At 49.8% G+C, this 20,361-nt stretch overlaps 1 protein-coding gene across 7 annotated transcripts in view; it reads left to right on the forward strand.

The window, feature by feature from the left end:
* Positions 1–20,361, forward strand: part of DCTN4-p62 (dynactin subunit 4) — a 446,441-nt gene that overhangs the window by 20,544 nt on the left and 405,536 nt on the right. The gene's annotated exons all lie outside the window — the stretch shown is intronic.

Consider the following 20,361-nt stretch of genomic DNA (forward strand, 5'->3'; position numbering starts at 1 on the left):
TACATAAGAAGCCGATCAATGAGTTAGCGGTAAGAGGGAAAATAGAGGAATTCCAGATCAAGCTACAGAACAGGTATTCAGCTTTAACTCAGGAAGAGGACCTTAGTGTTGAAGCAATAAACGACAGTCTTGTGGGCATCATTAAGGAGTGTGCAATGGAAGTCTGTGGTAACTCCGTTAGGCAGGATACCAGCAAACTATCGCAGGAGACGAAAGATCTGATCAAGAAACGCCAATGTATGAAAGCATCTAACCCTACAGCTAGAATAGAACTTGCAGAACTTTCAAAGTTAATCAACAAGCGTAAGACAGCTGACATAAGGAAGTATAATATGGATAGAATTGAACATGCTCTCAGGAACGGAGGAAGCCTAAAAACAGTGAAGAAGAAACTAGGAATTGGCAAGAATCAGATGTATGCTTTAAGAGACAAAGCCGGCAATATCATTACTAATATGGATGAGATAGTTCAAGTGGCTGAGGAGTTCTATAGAGATTTATACAGTACCAGTGGCATCCACGACGATAATGGAAGAGAAAATAGTCTAGAGGAATTCGAAATCCCGAAGGTAACGCCGGAAGAAGTAAAGAAAGCCTTAGGAGATATGCAAAGGGGGAAGGCAGCTGGGGAGGATCAGGTAACAGCAGATTTGTTGAAGGATGGTGGACAGATTGTTCTAGAGAAACTGGCCACCCTGTATACGCAATGCCTCATGACCTCGAGCGTACCGGAATCTTGGAAGAACGCTAACATAATCCTAATCCATAAGAAAGGGGACGCCAAAGACTTGAAAAATTATAGACCGATCAGCTTACTGTCCGTTGCCTACAAAGTATTTACTAAGGTAATTGCAAATAGAATCAGGAACACCTTAGACTTCTGTCAACCAAAGGACCAGGCAGGATTCCGTAAAGGCTACTCAACAATAGACCATATTCACACTATCAATCAAGTGATAGAGAAATGTGCAGAATATAACCAACCCTTATATATAGCTTTCATTGATTACGAGAAAGCGTTTGATTCAGTCGAAACCTGAGCAGTCATGGAGGCATTACGGAATCAGGGTGTAGATGAGCCATATGTAAAAATACTGGAAGATATCTATAGCGGCTCCACAGCCACCGTAGTCCTCCATAAAGCAAGCAACAAAATCCCAATAAAGAAAGGCGTCAGGCAGGGAGATACGATATCTCCAATGCTATTCACAGCGTGTTTACAGGAGGTATTCAGAGACCTGGATTGGGAAGAATTGGGGATAAAAGTTAATGGAGAATACCTTAGTAACTTGCGATTCGCTGATGATATTGCCTTGCTTAGTAACTCGGGGGACCAATTGCAATGCATGCTCACTGACCTGGAGAGGCAAAGCAGAAGAGTGGGTCTAAAAATTAATCTGCAGAAAACTAAAGTATTGCTTAACAGTCTCGTGAGAGAACAGCAATTTAGTCGTAACTTAGGGCAGGTAGTGACGGCGGATCCGGATCATGAGACGGAAATAATCAGAAGAATAAGAATGGGCTGGGGTGCGTTTGGCAGGCATTCCCAAATCATGAACAGCAGGTTGCCATTATCCCTCAAGAGAAAAGTATATAATAGCTGTGTCTTACCAGTACTCGCCTACGGGGCAGAAACCTGGAGGCTTACTAAAAGGGTTCTACTCAAATTAAGGACGACACAACGAGCTATGGAAAGAAGAATGATAGGTGTAACGTTAAGGGATAAGAAAAGAGCAGATTGAGTGAGGGAACAAACGCGAGTAAATGACATCTTAGTTGAAATCAAGAAAAAGAAGGGCATGGGCAGGACATGTAATGAGGAGGGAAGATAACCGATGGTCATTAAGGGTTACGGACTGGATCCCAAGGGAAGGGAAGCGTAGCAGGGGGCGGCAGAAAGTTAGGTGGGCGGATGAGATTAAGAAGTTTGCAGGGACGGCATGGCCACAATTTGTACATGACCGGGGTTGTTGGAGAAGTATGGGAGAGGCCTTTGCCCTGCAGTGGGCGTAACCAGGATGATGATGATTATGATGGTTGGTAGCGCTCATGCGATGGCATATCTCGTGGCAAAATCAGTTGCTACAGCAATCCATTTGTTTCATTTGATGGAAATTGGAAACAGGCCAAGGAGGTCTAGGCCCACACGGAAGAAGGGCTCTGTAGGGATATCAGTCGGTTGCAGCAAACCAGCGGGAGGCATAGCAGGCGTCTTCCGGTGCTGACACAAGTCACAAGAAGCGACATAACGGCGCACAGAGCGATAAATGCCGGGCCAGAAGAAGCGGCACCGCAGGCGGTCATATGTACGAGTAATGCCCAGATGTCCAGCAGTAGGAGCGTTGTGAAGTTGCTGGAGCACGGCGAGTCGAAGGTGCTTGGGAACAACTAGGAGGAGCTCTGGGCCGTCAGGACGAATGCCATGACGGTATAAAGTTCCATCGCGCAAGGTGAACATCCGGAGGGACGGGTCATTGGGCAAGGAGCTTAGGCGTTCCATATGTGTTTGAAGAACAGGATCTTTGCGCTGCTCGTTGCCAATATGGAGGAAGCCGGAGAGGGATAGAACACTGATGTCCGAGTCTGCATCGGTATCGTCCAGTTGATCCACGGGATTGGGGGACAGGCAGTCAGCGTCTTTATGCAGGCACCCTGACTTATACATAATAGAAAATTTATATTCTTGTAGACGCAATGCCCAATGTGCAAGTTGTCCAGTTGGGTCCTTCAAGGAGGAGAGCCAGCAGAGGGCTTGATGATCGGTTACGACGCAGAAGCTTCGACCGAAAAGGTACGGCCGAAATTTCGCGACCGCCCATACGAGCGCGAGACATTCTTTCTCAGTAATGGAGTAATTTCGCTCGGGCGTGGAAAGAAGGCAGCTAGCGTAAGTGATGACACGGTCTTGGCTCCGTTGACTCTGAGTGAGGACAGCGCCGATGCCATGACCACTCGCGTCAGTTCGTACTTCAGTGGGTGCAAAAGGGTCAAAGTGTGACAGAATTGGGGAAGTTGTAAGCCGCTCAATCAGGGTAGAGAAGGCTTTCTCCTGCAGTGGTCCCCAAGAGAAAGAGATGTCTTTCTTAAGGTCAGTGAGAGGGTGAGCGATGTCAGCAAAATTTTTCACAAATCGCTGGAAATAGGAGCATAAGCCCAGAAAACTACGGAGATCGTTTGTTGAACAAGGTACAGAAAAATTTCGCACGGCGTGAACTTTCTGTGGATCAGGTTGGATTCTGGTGGCGTTTACAAGATGGGGGGGTCGAGCATGCTAATTTCACGGCGACCGAAATGGCACTTAGAGGAGTTTAGCTAAAGGCCAGCCCTGCGAAACACGGAGAGTATGTTTGTGAGGTGCCGCAGATGGCTCTCAAAATTCGGCGAAAACACTCACATCGTCGAGGTAACAGAGGCATGTAGACCACTTCAAGCCGCACAAGAGAAAGTCCATCATGCGCTCGAATGTGGCTGGCGCATTGCATAATCCAAAGGGCATGACTTTAAATTGGTACAGACCGTTTAAATTGGTACAGACCGTCCGGTGTGACGAAGGCAGTTTTCTCGCGGTCCATCTTATCGACGCTAATCTGCCAATAGCCGGAGCGGAGGTCAAATGATGAAAAGTATTGCGACCCGTGAAGACAGTCAAGAGCGTCATCAATGCGAGGCAGGGGATAAACATCCTTCTTTGTTATCCTGTTGAGGTGACGGTAGTCAACGCAGAAGCGCCACGAGTTGTCTTTTTTCTTTACTAAGATAACCGGTGATGCCCACAGGCTACTGGAAGGTTCAATGATGTCCTTGTTCATCATCCTGTCTACCTCTTTCTGTATGATGGCCCTTTCTGTCGCGGAGACACGATATGGCCGCCTATGAATGGGGCTGGCATCACCGGTGTTGATGCGATGCGTGACAACAGATGTCTGGCCAAGTGGGCGGTCGTCCAAATCAAAGATGTCCCAATAAGATGACAGGAGGTGACGAAGAGTTGCTGCTTGCTCGGAATGAAGGTCAGGGGTGATCATCTTAGAAACATCTTCTGCAGGCATCGAGTACGGAGGAGTGGGTGACAAAGGTCCGTTGGTACTGAGGAAGGGCTGAGAAATCAAAGAAGCAACCTCAAATTCTTCCAAAGGAGTGACATGTGCGGCCGCACATGCGACGAAAATCCGAAATTGAGGATGGGCACGCAAGTGCAGTTTTCGCGGATCCGGATTAAGGTGCTCGGCAGGGCAATATTGCGCGACAAAGCCACGTCAGTAAGTGGCGACACGACGTACTCGCCATCAGGTATGGGAGGACAGGGCGTCAGGAGGACATTTGTAGCCGCCTGTGGAGACAGCCTTGCAAACTCAGCCTAACATAAGCGGTGTGAAGCACAAGTTGTTGCTTCGGCAGGAAGCGGCAGATCCAACTGTACAACACCTGCGGGGCAGTCAGTTTGGGCAGAGTGTTTCAAAAGGAAGCCGAGGCCGCGAATTAGGTCGTGCGGACAGTGTTCAAGGACGATAAATAGAACAACTGTATAATGGCCCCCAATGGTCACGTGCTGTGCACATTCCAAGGACAGGTGAAGTGCTCCCATTGGCGACTCGCACAGTGCCCAGTATGGCGGGTGTCAGAACCTTCTTGAGCCTTCGGCGGAGAGCAGCGCTCATAACTAAAAGCTGCGCTCCTGTATCAACGAGAGATCTAACAGGAACGCCATCAACTTCAATGTCCAGTAGGTTTCCACATGTAGGTAGGGTCAACAGAGGATTTAAGGGCCAGGTCAGAGTTGCAGCTTCACCTCTGGGAGCTGCACCGCCTAGTTTCCCGAAGCGAAGTGACCGGTTGCAGAAGGGGATGAAGAGTGGTGAACGAGAGAGGCGAACGGGACCTACGATCTTGCGGAGACGGGGACCGGCTGGATCTTAGTGGAGCACTGTCGGCATTGATGTTCCTTGTCAGCATATAGGGCGAGAAAGTACGATTGTCCGGTACTTTGCGGTAGTGACTCGGAGACTACCACCGAGGAGGCGACGACCAGTGGTTGCGGCAATGACGGGCGATGTTTCCAATACCGGAACAATTAAAGCAGATGGATTTATTATCCGCTGTGCGCCAGTCAGCTGGGTTGCGACGGAGTGGCGGAAAGCTTTGCGTCTGGGGGTGAGCGGCCGGAGAAATCTGGTAGGTGTTTGTATGGCGGATCGAGCAGTGAGATGGAATGCCCAAACTTGCTATTTCCTCCCGAACGACCGCTTGTATAAGGGAGACAGCGGGCACGCTTTCCCGACAGTCGGGACGAACTGGAGCCGGAGCCATGGCCTCAAGCTCATGGCGAACGATGTGTGTGATATCTTCCAGTCCTGCAGGCTGAACGAACTGCGGCGGGTCTTCGCAAGATGTCGCGGCGGTGTAGGGCAATCGGTCGAAAGTTTGAGCGACGTGGCGGCCCTTCGCTTGTTCGAAGCGCCGGCACTCCTTTACAGTTGCATCCACAGTGGCACAATCCTTACACATCAGGAGATTGAAGTCATCGTCTGCAATACCTTTCAGTATGTGGCCAATCTTGTCTGCCTCGGTCATGTTGTTATCAGCCTTGCGACAAAGGGCCAGCACATCCTGTATGTACATGACATAGGATTCTGTGGACGTCTAAGCACAGCACGCAAGTTATTTTTTTGCTGCCAGCTGACGACCGACAGGTCTGCCAAACAGGTCTCGCTTTTTCTTTGCAGACATCCCAGCTCGTTAGGTCAGCTTCGTGTGTGTCGTACCATTGCTTCGCAGTTCCTCTTAGATAAAATATCACGTTTGCTAGCATCATTGTTGGATCCCACCTGTTGTTGTCGCACACTCGCTCGTACATCGTAAGCCGGTCCTCGACGTCGGCGTTGTCCGTGCCACAAAATGTCTCTGGATCCCGCGGATTAGCGAGGATGACCGTTGGCACGGGATGCGGAGGTGTCGCTTGTGTCGGTTGATTTGCCATTGTAGTGGCAGGTAGATGACGTCCGCAGCGAAGTTCCGGGATTGTACCCCGCACCTTCCACCAAAATGTTGCAGGAAGAAAGCAGGCCCACGAGTGTAAAATAATGTATATTTACAACTGAGGTTAATGGCGTTCAGACAACTGCCAGACTTCGTCCTCCTCTAGTGCAATCCAACTTCTTCCTTTCCTTCACCGTAACAATATTGTGTTGTATGAAGTACTATTCACTTATTGTGTTGCATTGTCCAGGACATAATTTACTGATGTTTTTGACATTATATTGCTACGGAACAGTGTTTACAATGACGAAGAGGCGAGTAGTGAAAAGATGACGATGATTAGAGGCTAGCGTGGGCTGTTGCCTCTTGGCCAAGTGCGGCATATTCCCTTGTAAATATACTTGTATATAGCTTTTCGTCTGCGTCTTCCTATGTAACATATCTGGTGGAGGTGGGCGTTCCCTCTACCTCTTCACGGAGCTCCGCAGTGGACGGTACGTTGAACCTTCCTTCATGGCTCCCGGCGACAACAACTAGACTCCGCCGGCTCCGACACCTGCTGCCACTTCGACGACCTACATCACTCTCCCCACTCCCCGTGATCCTGGCGTATTCTCGGGCAAAGATGGGGAAGACGTCGATGATTGGATCAGCCTGTGCGAACACGTCAGCCGCAATAACCGGTGGGACCCTACTAACATGCTCGCCCACATAGTCTTTTACCTCGGTGGCACACCTCGAGTTTGGTTTCAGATGCACGAAGATGAGCTCACCAGTTGAGGATTTGCTTAAGCAAAAGCTCCGAGACTTGTTCGGCAACCCATGCGGTCACCAACTTGACGCGCAGAAGGTGTTATCCGGCCGCGTGCAGACGTCAACGGAGCCCTATGTCACATACATTCTGGACGTCTTGGCTCTGTGCCGCAAAGTTGACGCACACACGACTGAGTCCGACAAGGTCTCCGACATCCTCAAAGGCATTGCCGATGACGCCTTCAACTTGCTCGTTTTCAACAACGAGGCGACGGTGGATGCAGTTATAAAAGAGTGCCGCCGCCTGGAACTCGCTAAAAGCCGACGTATTGATAGCAGTTTGCCCGTCTGCCCAACACCCCAGCGACATCTTCCTGTGCCGATGCTCCTCATCCCACCCACACTGGCAATGTTACCCGGATCGTCCAGTGTGAGATCGAGGACGCCTGTCCGGCTGCCTTTGACTCCAGCCCCTCCAACGCACCTGCAGTCATGGTTTCGCTGATCCAGGCAGTTATCCGCCAGGAATTCGCAAACATCGGTCTTCACACCATCTGCTCGGCCCGTGGCCCTGATAACCACCCGGCTTCATTTATTCTGCCCCGTCCCGCATCTTATTACCCACCACGTTTCCGCAACCCATCTGAATGGCGCACTGCTGACAAGCCCATTTGTTTTCACTGCTGTTGAATCGGGCACATTTCTCGGCACTGTCGCAGTCACTGGAGTTCCCCGACCCGGTCTGCTTATACTGACTACTCTCGCCCCTCAGGTGAACTTTCTTGTCCCTATGTTGCACGCTCCGACAATGCCGCCACTGATCCTCCTGCGCCGAACCGCCCCTATTCTCGTTCGCCTTCGCCCCAAGAACGACAATCTCGGTCTCCCCAGCCCCGTCGCTCTTTTTCGCTGACTCCCTTCGGACGCCGCTCCCAGCCGGAAAACTAGACGAGGCAGCGCCTCGAGGTGATGCTGCATTGCTCCCTACGCGGCCAAATCCTCTACTGACGTTGACCACTCGTCTGAACCTTCTTGACGTGCAAGCCGACGGTGTTTCTGTATCTGCTCTTATAGACACTGGGGCGCATTTGTCGGTAGTGAGCGCTCACATTTGCAACCGCCTGAAGAAAATAATCACTCCCGCCACGACGCCTGTTGTCCGTGTCGCCGATGGCAAAACAGCCCCTGTAATTGGTATGTCTGCCGCCCGCGTCTCCTTCGCCGATCGCTCCACTATCGTGCTATTTACAGTCATCGTACACTGTCCCCACGACATCATCCTTGGCTTAGACTTCCTCTCTGCACATTCTGCTCTCATCGATTGTTCCATCAGTACTCTCTGCCTTGACCTGCCTGTTCTGGATCCCGCTGAACCACAGCCCAGTTACCTCAGTTCCGTCGACTTCGTTCGCTTGCCACCTTCGGCACTGACTTACGCTGACTTAGTGTCATCCCCACCAGTGCCGGACGGTCACTGCATCGCGGCTCCTATGCAAGACCTCCTACTTACACACGGGATCACGGTACCTCATACAGTTTTATCTATCACGGCGAATTGCGTCTGCCTGCCAGTGGTTACTTTTGGCTTGACGACACAAGTGCTACCACGCGGGTTGTCTCTGGCGCAGCTTTGCTCATTCGAGGATCACTCAGTAGCATCTATTGCAGTAGACGACCATTCAGCTGATCCTCCCCTACCATCGCAGTCAGCAATTTGTACAGAAAATGACTGTGCCCGACATGCCGTCCGAGCATGCTCGTGAGCTCTACGGCGTTCTGTTTTCCTACCATGATATTTTTTAGTTTAACAATCGTCTTTTGGCCCAAACTACAGCTGTTAAACATCGCATTAATACCGGCAATGCCCCTCCTATTCATTGCCGCCCGTATCGACTGTCACCGGCTGAGCGTCAAGTTATTCACGCAGTAGTTCACAGAATGTTTGCCATGCACATTATTGAACCGTCATGTAGTCCATGGACGTCACCTGTTGTACTGGTAAAAAAGAAGGAAGGATGGCTGATGGCGCTTTTGCGTGGATTATCAGCACCTTAACAGGGCTACCAAAAAGGACGTGTATCCCCTACCTCGGATTGATGACGCTCTTGATTGCCTCCACGGTGCTCGCTACTTCTCCTCTATTGGCCTTCGCTCCGGCTACTGGCAGATTGCCGTGGACGATCTCAACGGCGAGAAGACTGCTTTTGTAACAACAGACGGTCTTTATCAATCCAAAGTGATGCCGTTCGGTCTATGTAACACTGCTGCCACTTTTGAACGCATGATGGACTGCCTTCTTCACGGTTTCAAATGGTCCACGTGCCTGTGCTACTTGGACGACGTTATAGTATTCTCCCCAATGTTCGCTACGCACCTCGAGTGCCTCTCAGCAGTCCTGGACGCTTTTCGTCGAGCCGGTTTGCAACTCAATGCATGGAAGTGCCAATTCGGTCGTCGCCAGAGGACCGTCCTTGGGCATCTCGTTGACGTGAATGGAGTGCAACTGGACCCAGGCAAGATCCATGCTGTTACGCACTTCCCTGTTCCGAAGTGTGTCAAGGATGTGCGTAGCTTCATCGGCCTTTGTTCGTACTTCCACCGTTTCGTGTAAAATTTCGCGGCCATATTGCGACCACTAACCGAGCTTTTGAAGAAAGACGCCCCTTTCCAGTGGGGCGATAACGAGGCCTCTGCATTCTCGCATCTAGTCGACCTTCTCACAACGCCTCCTGTTTTGGCCCATTTCGATCCTTCTGCACCTACCGAAGTCCGTACTGATGCCAGCGGTCATGGAATTGCTGCAGTACTGGCTCAATGCCAGCGCAGCAATGACCGTGTTATCGCTTACGCCAGCAGGCTCCTCTCACCCTCGGAGCACAACTATTCCATCACGGAGCGTGAGTGTGTCGGCCCTAGTTTTGGGCGTTTGCGAAGTTCTGCCCATACTTATATGGCTGACCCTTTTCCATTGTCACAGACTATCATGCAGTTTGCTGGTAATGCTCACTGAAAGATCCTGCAGGAAAACTTAGTCGCCGGGCTGTACGTCTCCAAGAACATTCGTATACTGTCGCCTACAAATCTGGCTGACTACACTAGGACACTGACTGCCTGTCTTGCTACTCGGTAGACGAGCCTGATGCCGCCGATAGTAGTACCGCCAACGGCATTTTCTCTGTGCGTGCCTTCGCTAACATCGCCGTTGAGCAGTTCCGAGACCTATCGCTGCGAGCACTCATCGAGCATCTGCGCTCTACACCTACCGACGCATCCGTTCGCCGATATGTCCTTCAGCACGGCATTCTGTACCGAAGGAACTTCCTCCCTGACGGATCTGATCTTCTTGTTGTGCCAAAACATCTACAACAGACTGTGCTCTTTGAGATGCATGATGCACCCACTGCAGGACATCTTGGGACAGCACGAACATCACGGTCGTACGTGCGGTAACCCACACGTGTGACCGTGTCCGCTGCCGCTTCTTTTGACCTGGTCTTGCTTGCTCTGTCCGACACTATGTTTCTGCCTGTGATCCCTGCCAGCTTCGGAAAACACCTCAGGTGCTACCTGCCGGTCATCTCCAGCCGATCACCATCCCTGTGGAACCATTCTTTCATGTTGGATTAGACCTCCTCGGTCCCTTTCCCACGTCATCCTTTGGGAACAAATGGGTAGCCGTCGCAACTGATTATGCCACCCGGTATACTATCACACGGGCTCTCCCTACTAGTTGCGCCACTGACGTCGCGGACATTCTCTTGTGTGACATTATCTTACTTCATGGCGCCCCGCGACAGCTGCTGCATCCGCATGGGAATCTGCGTGGCAAGAATTACAGTTCATGACCGGACCTACCCTGCGACGTTTGTTGTCCTTCAACAGCTCGCTAAATGCCATTCTCTGCACAGACTTCCTGAACCAACACGGTGCAACCGTCGACCTGAGGTCGAAGTCGATAATGCTGTCCACAGACCAAGCGATGGCTACATAGAGGCCTTCCAGTCAGCATGCCTTGAGTGTATGTGAGGACCAAGTCAGCATCCTGCCTCACTCGAGCATTGTCATTTCCGTTGGCAGTGAAACACCTGCAGACGTGGAAGGCATCGTCAAGGGCGACAAAAGTCTACTGCTCAACTGTAAACTTAGCGTCGCAGGAGGGATCACTCGACTGCACGGAGGGAAAGTGAGAGTGATGCTCACCAACTTCAGCCAGAAGTTCAAGCATGTCAGCAAGGGCACAACGATTGCATACATAAAGGAAATTGTAGAAACCAGCAATATGTTTGTTCTGTCGAATTCTGCCGCATCTACTCCGATGGCCATAGTTCCCGAACTAGACATCGACATAGATCGAATTCTCCCCGTGGGTAAGCAGCAACAGCTCAGAAGTCTGCTTCGACGATACAAAGACTGCTCTTTGATGTCGTTGAGGATTCGACAAACGCCAGTTGCAAAGCATTGCATAATAACCGAAAAGTGTGCTTGACCCCTCTGCCAGAGCCCTTACCAATGCGAGAATGTGAAGCTATAAAATAAGTCGATGAAATGCTGTGCGACGACATCATCTAGCCGTCGAAAAGCCCATGGGCATCTCCTGTAGTAAGAAAAAGGACGGAATCCTACGTTTCTGCGTCGATTATCATTGACTGAACAAGATCACGAAGAAAAAACATATACCCCCTCCCACGGATAGATGATGCATTGGATTGACTCTGCAACGCTAAATACTTCTTGTCGATGGAGATCAACAAGAGGGATTGTGAAAAGGCCGCTTTCATCACACTGGATGGCCTCTGTGAGTTCAGGGTAATGCTCAGCGCCTGCAACGTTCCAGTGCTTGATGGACACAGTGTTAGGATTGAAGTGGCAGACCTGTTTTGTTTGTATAGATCATGCTGTCGCCTTTGCTGGAAATTTCGACGATCACCTTGGGTGGCTTGCAACAGTACTGGAGGTCATCAAGTCAACAGGGCTCACTCTAAAGCCGTAAAAGTGTTGCTTTGCTTACAATGAGCTTTTCTTCCTGGACCACGTCATCAGCAAATCTGGAGTCTGCCCTGACCTGCAGAAGACAGCTGCCATCGCAGCTGCAGTTCCAGCAGCCCACTAACAAGAAGGCAGTGCACAGATTCCTTGGCATTTCTCCCTACTACAGGCGCTTTGTCAAGGACTTTTGATGCATCGCTTAGCCGCTGACACATCTAACCAAATGTGACGTCAAATTCAAGTGGGAAATGCCGCAGGCCGACACATTTCAAGAACTCAAAAGACTCATGCAGTTGCCGCCGGTACTTGCGCACTTCGATGAGGACGCCAATACCGAAATCCACACTGACGCCAGTAGCCTAGGCCTCAGTGCCATCCTAGTCCAGAAGAAAGGCAGACTTGAATGGGTGATAGCTTACGCTAGTGGGTCGCTGTGAAGCGCGGAAGGCAATTATCCTATGACTGAAAAAGAATGCCTTGCCATCATTTGGGCTTACGCAAAATTCTGCCCTTACTTATATGGCAGGCTGTTCAAAGTCGTCAGCGACCATCATTCATTGTGTTGGCTAGCGAATTTAAAGGAGCCTTCAGGACGCCTGGCACGGTGGAACCTCAGATTGCAAGAATATGACATCATTGTCATATTCTTGTCCGGACAAAAAAGAGGGTTTCTTGTCTGGACAAGTCCGGACAAAAAACCCTCTGATGCTGACTGCCTATCATGTGCCCCCATTGACCCGCTGCCACAAAATGACGAGGATGACGAACGCCTTCTTTGGAATAATAAGCACAGAAGGCTTTGCTGAACAGCATTGAGGAAGCCTGGAGCTAAAAAGCCTCATCTAGTATTTGGAAGGGAACATTGATGTTGTCCCTAGGGCATTTAAGTGAGGATTGTCTTTGTTCTCACTTCAAAACAACCTACTCGTATAGAACTTCTCACCAGTCAGTGCCAAATACCTCCTTGTTGTTCCCTCAGCACTGCATCTACAAGTACTATGTGCCCTACATGATGATCCGACCATTGGGCACCTCAGATTCTCCCAGATGCTATCGAGGATATCGGAAAGATTTTAGAGAGTTTTAGAATTGGGGGCGCAAGGCTCTGGGCCCCCAAGCCACGTTGCGTCGGTTGCTCTTGGGTCTAGGTGAGCAGCAGAGTTTGAGGATTGGGTCGAACGCAGACAGCGTTGGGTTGAGCGCTCGGGGCGCTGTAGTGTGGAAAATAGAAAGGTGCTTGAAAGAAAAAAAAATGAACCTCTTTTCTTACAAGTGAAAACAAACAGAATGTATTTTTGAGCAAAAAGAACGAACAATAAAATGTAAGGAACTGTGTTAGTACCGGTTAGCATTACGAATTAAGTGTGCGATTCTAAGCCAAGCAAAGCCAATCAAAGCCAAGTGCTCTTAGTTGGTGTTTTCTTGTGACGCGCTGTGAAAAAACTGCGAGTTCACCCGCGTGAAATGGCGAAAATCAGTTCAAGTAAATAAAGTTTGCTCTGTGACCATCTGCTGTACGCCATCGCTGTCACCCGTGAGGGTGGCCCAAGACAGCCTGGGGGCCCACGCTAGTTTTCGATTCTTGGGTCTTGGGTTAACGCGAATGCAAGAACCCAAGACTGGCTTGGGTTCTGCGCATGCGCACTTGTGGCGCGCAATTTTCTTGGGTCCCCAAGCCACTTGGGCCCCCAATTCTAAAGCTCTCTACAGTTGAACCTCGCTACAACGAAACTGACGGGGCGCGCGAAAAATTTCGTTAAAGCGAAATTTCGTTGAGGCGAAAACAGGCCAAAAACACTGTCAGGTTGGACCACATAGTCCCAAAACATCATTTATTTCCAAAGAAGTCGGTCAGCTTCTTCTGCTTCTTTTTTTTTGCCACGAGTGCAGTGGCGCGGCTTTCGCACTCGGTGAACAGTTGCATCGCGACGTCGTCATCGTGAGCACCGAAAAATCTGCGGATCACATCAAAAGCATCCATCACTTTTATTGCAGGTGGTGGCGCTAAGTCCTCCGCGTCGCTGTCATCATCCGATGATGCGTCGTTGTGGCGAACGCCCTCAATTATAGCTTCGTCACTCAGCTCCTCGTGAGCTAGCACTTCACTGTCAACAGCGATGTAGTCGCCGATGTGAACATCGGCCGGCACATCTCCGGAGTCCTGAAGGGCTGCCCATGCCGCATTGGCCTCTGTGGAGGGTGGAGCAATTGTACTGCAGCCTTCCTCGTCCGACGTGGAGTTCGCTGCCAGTTGAGCATCGGAGTGAAAGCCGGCGTGCACAAAACAGTTGTAGATGATACTGCGACTGGTTGCCGTCCACGCTGCTGAGACCATCTGTACAGCCATGTACAAATCCACTTCGATTGCCCGACCGGTGTCTATGTTTAACACCAGCCGCTGAATCAGTCGCTGTCGATAAGCGCTTTTAACGCTATTGATGATACCTTGATCCAGCGGCTGGATTAAAGCCGTGCAATTCGGCGGGAAGAATCTTACTTCCACGCTTTGAAGCTGAACGTCTTCAACGTTATGCGCTGAGCAATTGTCGATGAGCAAACAAACCTTACGTTTCTTTGCCGTCATGTCACGGTCGAAAGCGGTTAGCCACTCTTTGAAAACGGCCCGTGTCATCCAAGACTTCTTATTGGCAACATATTTGACGGGCAGGCTCTTGCCACCTTTGAAGCACCGCGGCTTCGCACTTTTGCCTATCACCAGTGGGCAGCGCTTGTCAGACCCGTCCATGTTGCAGCACAGGAGCACAGTCACACGCTTTTTGCTATGCTTCCCTCCGCTGCATGGCTGGCCCTTCATGTGAAGCGTCTTGGAGGGGAGGAGCTCGAAGAAAAGTCCCGTTTCATCGGCATTGTATATGTCTGATGTGGCATATTTCTCCATTAATTCCGGCACAGTAGCTGATGCCCAAGCAGATGCAGCGTCGGCGTCTGATGAGGCCGACTCCCCACACAGCACTTTAGCGACGATTTCATGCCTGGCCTTAAAACGGGTCAGCCACCCTGAGCTGGCTTTGAAATCATTGATGCCCAGCATACAGGCATAGCCAAGTGCCTTTTGCTGCAACATGTTTCCGCTGACCGGCATCTTCTTTGCGCGCACGTCGAGGAACCACGTGTACAGAGCCTTCTCAAGGTCCTCATGAGCCGCTTGCGTCAGCTTTTTCCGCTTCGCGGATGTCCCCGAAGAAAGAGCTTGCGCTATCGCGTCTTTAGACTTCAAGATCGTTGACAGCGTGCTCTGTGAGATGCCGAAGTCCGCTGCAACATCTCCCTTTTTCCTGCCACTGGATGCCGCGCTGATAATCCGTGCCTTCTCTTCAAGCGAGAGGAACTTCCGCTTTCTAGATGAAGTCGCCATGCTCGCATTCATTACAGCGCACTAGCAGCACAAGCACGAGTGAAAAAAACTAGGGCAAACGCGCTGCTGTTGCCAGGCTGCTGCGTCCTTTGGCAACGGATTGGTTGCGGCTCTGAATTGGATTGGAAGAAAACGGGAGCTTGCCCCCGCGCCTTGTCGCAAGGCAGCCAGCCCGATAGTCATCAACACCAAGCTATGGCGGTGATCATGTGCGTTTCAGTGAGTGGATTAGTTTGGTCCAGCGAATGTTTAGCGAAACAAAGCAGCGTGGGCCTATGGAAGTACATAGATGGGCGGCGATATGCTTGTTTTATTGTAAGATATATTTTTAAATCGAGCTTCGCATAGCAAAAATTTCGTTGAAGCGGAAACGCGCCCCAAAAATGGTTCGTTGTGATGAGAAATTTGTTCCATTACTTTGTATAGCGAGCTGACGGGGAATTGGAAATATTTCGTTGAAGCGAAAATTTCGTTGAAGCGACGTTCGTTGTAGCGGGGTTCGACTGTATTACTGGCCGCGCCTGACCACCGGTGTCGGCCGTTACATCAAGACATGCCGAGATTGTCCGCGTTGCAAGACACCACCGACAAGGCCAGCAGGGTTACCACTGCTTCTTGAGCCTCCTTGCCGACCATTTCAGCAGATCGGGATGGATTTGTTGGGACCCTTTCCAATATCAACATCCGCAAATAAGTGGATTGTTGTGGCGATGGACTACTTCACCCGCTTCCCTGAAACGAAATCTCTGCCAAAAGGTAGTGCAGCCGAAGCGGCGAAATTTTTCATAGGAACATCCTGCTGCAATATGGTGCCCCAGAAGTCTTCATCACCGACAAAGGAATGGCCTTTACAGCAGAGCTTACCCAATCCATTCTGCAATACAGCCAGACAAGCCACAGGAGGACAACTGCCTACCACCCACAGATGAATGTCTTGAGCTCCGTAAGACCATTGCCTGAACAACACCATTGCCTGAACAAGATCCTTGTTGACAAGCTAGCAATGTACGTCGACGTCGAGCGCAAGATATGGGATGCGGTCGTGACGTATGTAACTTTCACTTATAACAGGGCAGTGCAAAAAACAACTCAAGTGACGCTGTTCAAGCTGGTTTACGGAAGGAACCCGACGACAACTCTTGACGCCCTGCTGCTGCACATCACCAACGAAGAAAATCTCGATGTCGTCGCCTATCTCCAGCACGCCGAAGAAGCCCTACAGCTCACCCACCTGCGCATCAAGAATCAACAGAGGACCGACGGCTGGCGCTACAATCTGACGATGACACATGGAGTATGAGCCTGGCGACAGTGTTTAGGTTCGGACCTGATACACTGACGAGGACTTACGCCACTATTTCGGGCCTCACAAGATTATCAACGCATTGGCATGCTCAACTATAAGGTCATGCCAGGCGGCATTTCACTATCACAGCAGCGCCGTTCACGACCTGAAATAGTCCATGTTGTGCAACTTAAGCTGTTCTACCAGCGATAATGAACTGAAATAATGAAATGTCCAATGAACCAATTTGAAAAAAAATATATATACTGGTAGGGGCAGTGTAGCAGTTGTAAAAAAAGAAAGTCGCTGATGATTACAATACTCTCTAATGTGAAATTTGAGTGCAGCTCTATACATCTTTTCATTTTGTGTGTCACTATTTTGTATTATGATTGCATAGGTACTCGGTTTATATTAGAGAACGCTGTGAGTAGCATGGCTGCCGTGGACAAACTGTCTCATGCAGCACATCGCAAATGGAGCGAAGTGTGGTGCGGCTGCCTCGCTAATCAGGAGATGCGAGAGGCAGCGCTTTGATGATGCATGGGTGGAATTCACAACAGCCCTCGCAGACAGACCTCCACTCATGCAGCACTTTGTTTCCATATATGGTATTGCTGGATGCGCTCGCTGCGTGCCTTATCGATGGCGTCATCTGTGAACAGGCAGCGCGCTACTTGGGCACCATCTCGTAGTGGTCTGCGCTGCAGAGCCCATCTGGTGTGGCACTGCGCTTCTCACGATTTTACCATACCCTTCTCCTCCGCTATTCTCCTCACGTGCTCTTCACTATCGCTGTCTCATTCCCCGCTGCGCTCCGTGCTCGCTCAATTACGGTGAGGGACGACAACACTCAATACAGGAAGAGGTGCCTAAGAGCTACGTTCTAAAACTAGGCAGTTGGTCAGAGTGTGCAGTCATGAGTGTACCTTTACCAAGGCTGTTTATGGGCACTTCAAAAGCAAGAGTGAAGGGGTTAATTAGATTATGCTTAAATCGGGAAGACTCAAGCATCCTGATGGAGGCTAAAGACTGCTTTAAAGTAATTTACATGCCTTGATATCAACAGAGTGTGGTCAGCATAGTGGAAAATATGGCAGTGTACTATGTTATCACCAGGATCAGTTACATAAAGGTTGCACAAGGACTTCTGGAACACCACAGCACAGGTTTAATGATGTGCTCCTAACAGAGCCCAGTGCTTCTGTTTAGTTGCAATCACATAAGTAAGCACTGAGCAAAGCAAAAGATTGTCCTCTGAAGTCATAATTGTAAACTTTTTCAATGAGTAGACAATGCTTTAGAAACATCTTCACTTAGTTAATTGTTATCTAGTGCAGTCATGTCACCTCAAAGACCCTGTACCATGGCCACTAGTGAAACCATATTGATTTCGAGATTATGAGCCTGAAGAAAACTATGCATAACCAAGTAATTTTTTTAAATGTTGGTGCAGTATAACCGATATAATGTGATTGCTTTCTATGGCGTTTTTGGAGCTGGTTTATATAATGGGAACATCAGTGTTTCTTTCAATCAAGTATCTTATTCAGGGTGTCTACCAACCTGGAAAACCGGGAAAACCGGGAATTCTCAGGGATTTTGAGCAGTCTGGAAAAACTCCGGGAAATCTCAGGGAATTTGTGCCTCTATCAGGGAGAATTAGCTCTAATTTTATTGAAAGGGTCGAAAGTCTCGGTAATGCTGGCTGGAATAACAGACAGAAATCGTAATGAATCTTCTTTGACGCCCTGTCGTCAGCTGGCAGAGTTCCAGTGTACAGTCAACGACCGACTTTCCCCATTCCCGATAACTTGGACGGCTTCGCAGCACCACCATGTACCCCTAGAGTCAATGTATTAGAACGTCTGAAATTTCGGACGAAAGAACTCTTCGCTGTCCAATTTTCCGGATGTTTTGCCATGACCGCAGGTCCGAAATGGCATTAATAAAAGCCACCACCGCTGCCATTTTGATTACCTCGCCGCCTCGAACCGGCGCTCTCGCATGCAGATCCACTGTAAGCCGTAGCCATCACTGCGGCAGCGCTAGGCCTAGCTGCCTCGACGTTCGCTATGAAGCTTCTTGCCGTTGAATGCCGCATTTTTTATTGAAAGAATTCTCTTCTGTCAGCAATGGCATGGACTCCGCCGTTGTGGTCCTCGTGATTGGCTTAGAAGCTTGGAGAGCACGGTGCGTTGCAAAATGCCTGTTCCCGAAAGTCAGCTTTGCCTCTGTACCGAAATGTTATTTGGTGAAGCATGCGCAAAAGTATTACAGTGAAGCATAACCAAAAAGGGAAGCGGTTAACGTCACGGGACGCAGTATGTATTTCTTAATTATACAGGCGTGCACCCGGTATTTCCTGTCGCAGTACGAGCACCAATATGTCTAAAAGGTGTACCGACAGGCCTTCAGAGCGTTTGCGAATGTGCCTATGGCGGTTTGAGCCCCTAAGGGCTGCAAATGACATGCATTTTTTTCTAGCCGGCCGATTTTTCGGACGTTTTCGCGGCCCCTAGGGGGTTTAGAAAAATTGGACATGGACTGTGCGACTGACCAAGATGCTTCAAATGGTCCGTGGTGTAAATGAGTGGCAGAAGGAAGTCAAGAACAGAAAGGACCTACTCACTAAGGAATCAACGGGAAAGGAAACATGCTGCCATGGTTTTGAAGGAGCTTGAGTTTAAAAAACAGTGTCGGCTGATGCCGAGATGCAGGTGTCCCTCATCCAAACCAAAATAAACTCTTTAAAGCATTGAAACACAACACTGAGGCGGCATGCGCGGGCTGAGAGTATGTCAGGACAGTTGAGGTTGACTTACGCGCTGTTGAGAGAGTCTTAATTGTGACAAACTTTGGGCCTCATATCACTGAGCTATCAGTTGATAGAAATAGTTCGTATTCGAAAATATTTGCTTCTACGTGCATTTCCTTTCTATTCGTATTTGAGAATGTCCGACACCATTTGCAATTTTTTTCGAAGAAATTTTATTTGCTCTGCATTTTACTAACCCTTCCCTTCTATTCTCTTTTTGAATAACACAAACACTACTCCTTAGTATTCAAATTGGATTAAGTTGTTTTTCTTTAATTTTTTTTCACAAGCTTACTAGAGGGTTCAAGGATTCCAAGAGAAGGGAAGCGTAGCAGGGGGCGGCAGAAAGTTAGGTGGGCGGATGAGATTAAGTTTGCAAGGACAACATGGCCACAATTAGTACATGACCGCGGTAGTTGAAGTATGGGAGAGGCCTTTGCCCTGCAGTGGGCGTAGCCAGACTGATGATGATGATGACGATGACTAGAGAGCGACAGCGTCGGGCGATGTGGTTGCAGCCTGTCTTGACATAAAACATAGTTCTACATCACTCAGGGAATTTTGCAAAGGCACTGAGGGAAAACCTGGAAAACTCGGGGAATTTGGAAATGCCAGCTTGGTAGACGCCCTGTTATTTTAATCTATTTCTGTAGACCGACAGAGAAGTGGTGCATAGCCATACAGCAGTTTAATGAGCCGTCTTTATTCACGGCAGTGCAAAAACAAGATACCAAGATGGCAAATATAACAACATATTGCTGAAGAATTCCTATGGAATCTTATAGTGTAGCATTTAAAAATTGAAGCTTGTGGGGATGCGCGACTCTCGCGCGTCCCCTGATATGTCTTTCCCGCATGGCGCGTCTCCTGTAATCCGGCTTCGCCGCGTGGCCTGCGTGATGCCCGCGGCGGTTGATGTGGTTGGGGTGCAGTGCGAGAGATGGCGCGAGTGTTGCGCTGCTAACGCCGCCTCATGGCAGGGTTACTTGGGGGCGCAGGGGAGAACAGGCTGTCTCTTTCCTGGGAGATCGGCGAACAGCGTGGACATCCCGCGCGCCGACCCATGCTTCTGCGAGACCGCCTCGCGTGGCTGCCTTCGAACGCGCCATGGTTCGCGTGACAGTACGCGCGAACGACCAGGCGTTGGGATCCAGCATGGGGCGAACA

The sequence above is a fragment of the Dermacentor variabilis genome, unplaced genomic scaffold (genome assembly GCF_050947875.1).
Source record: "Dermacentor variabilis isolate Ectoservices unplaced genomic scaffold, ASM5094787v1 scaffold_24, whole genome shotgun sequence".
NCBI lineage: Eukaryota > Metazoa > Arthropoda > Arachnida > Ixodida > Ixodidae > Dermacentor > Dermacentor variabilis.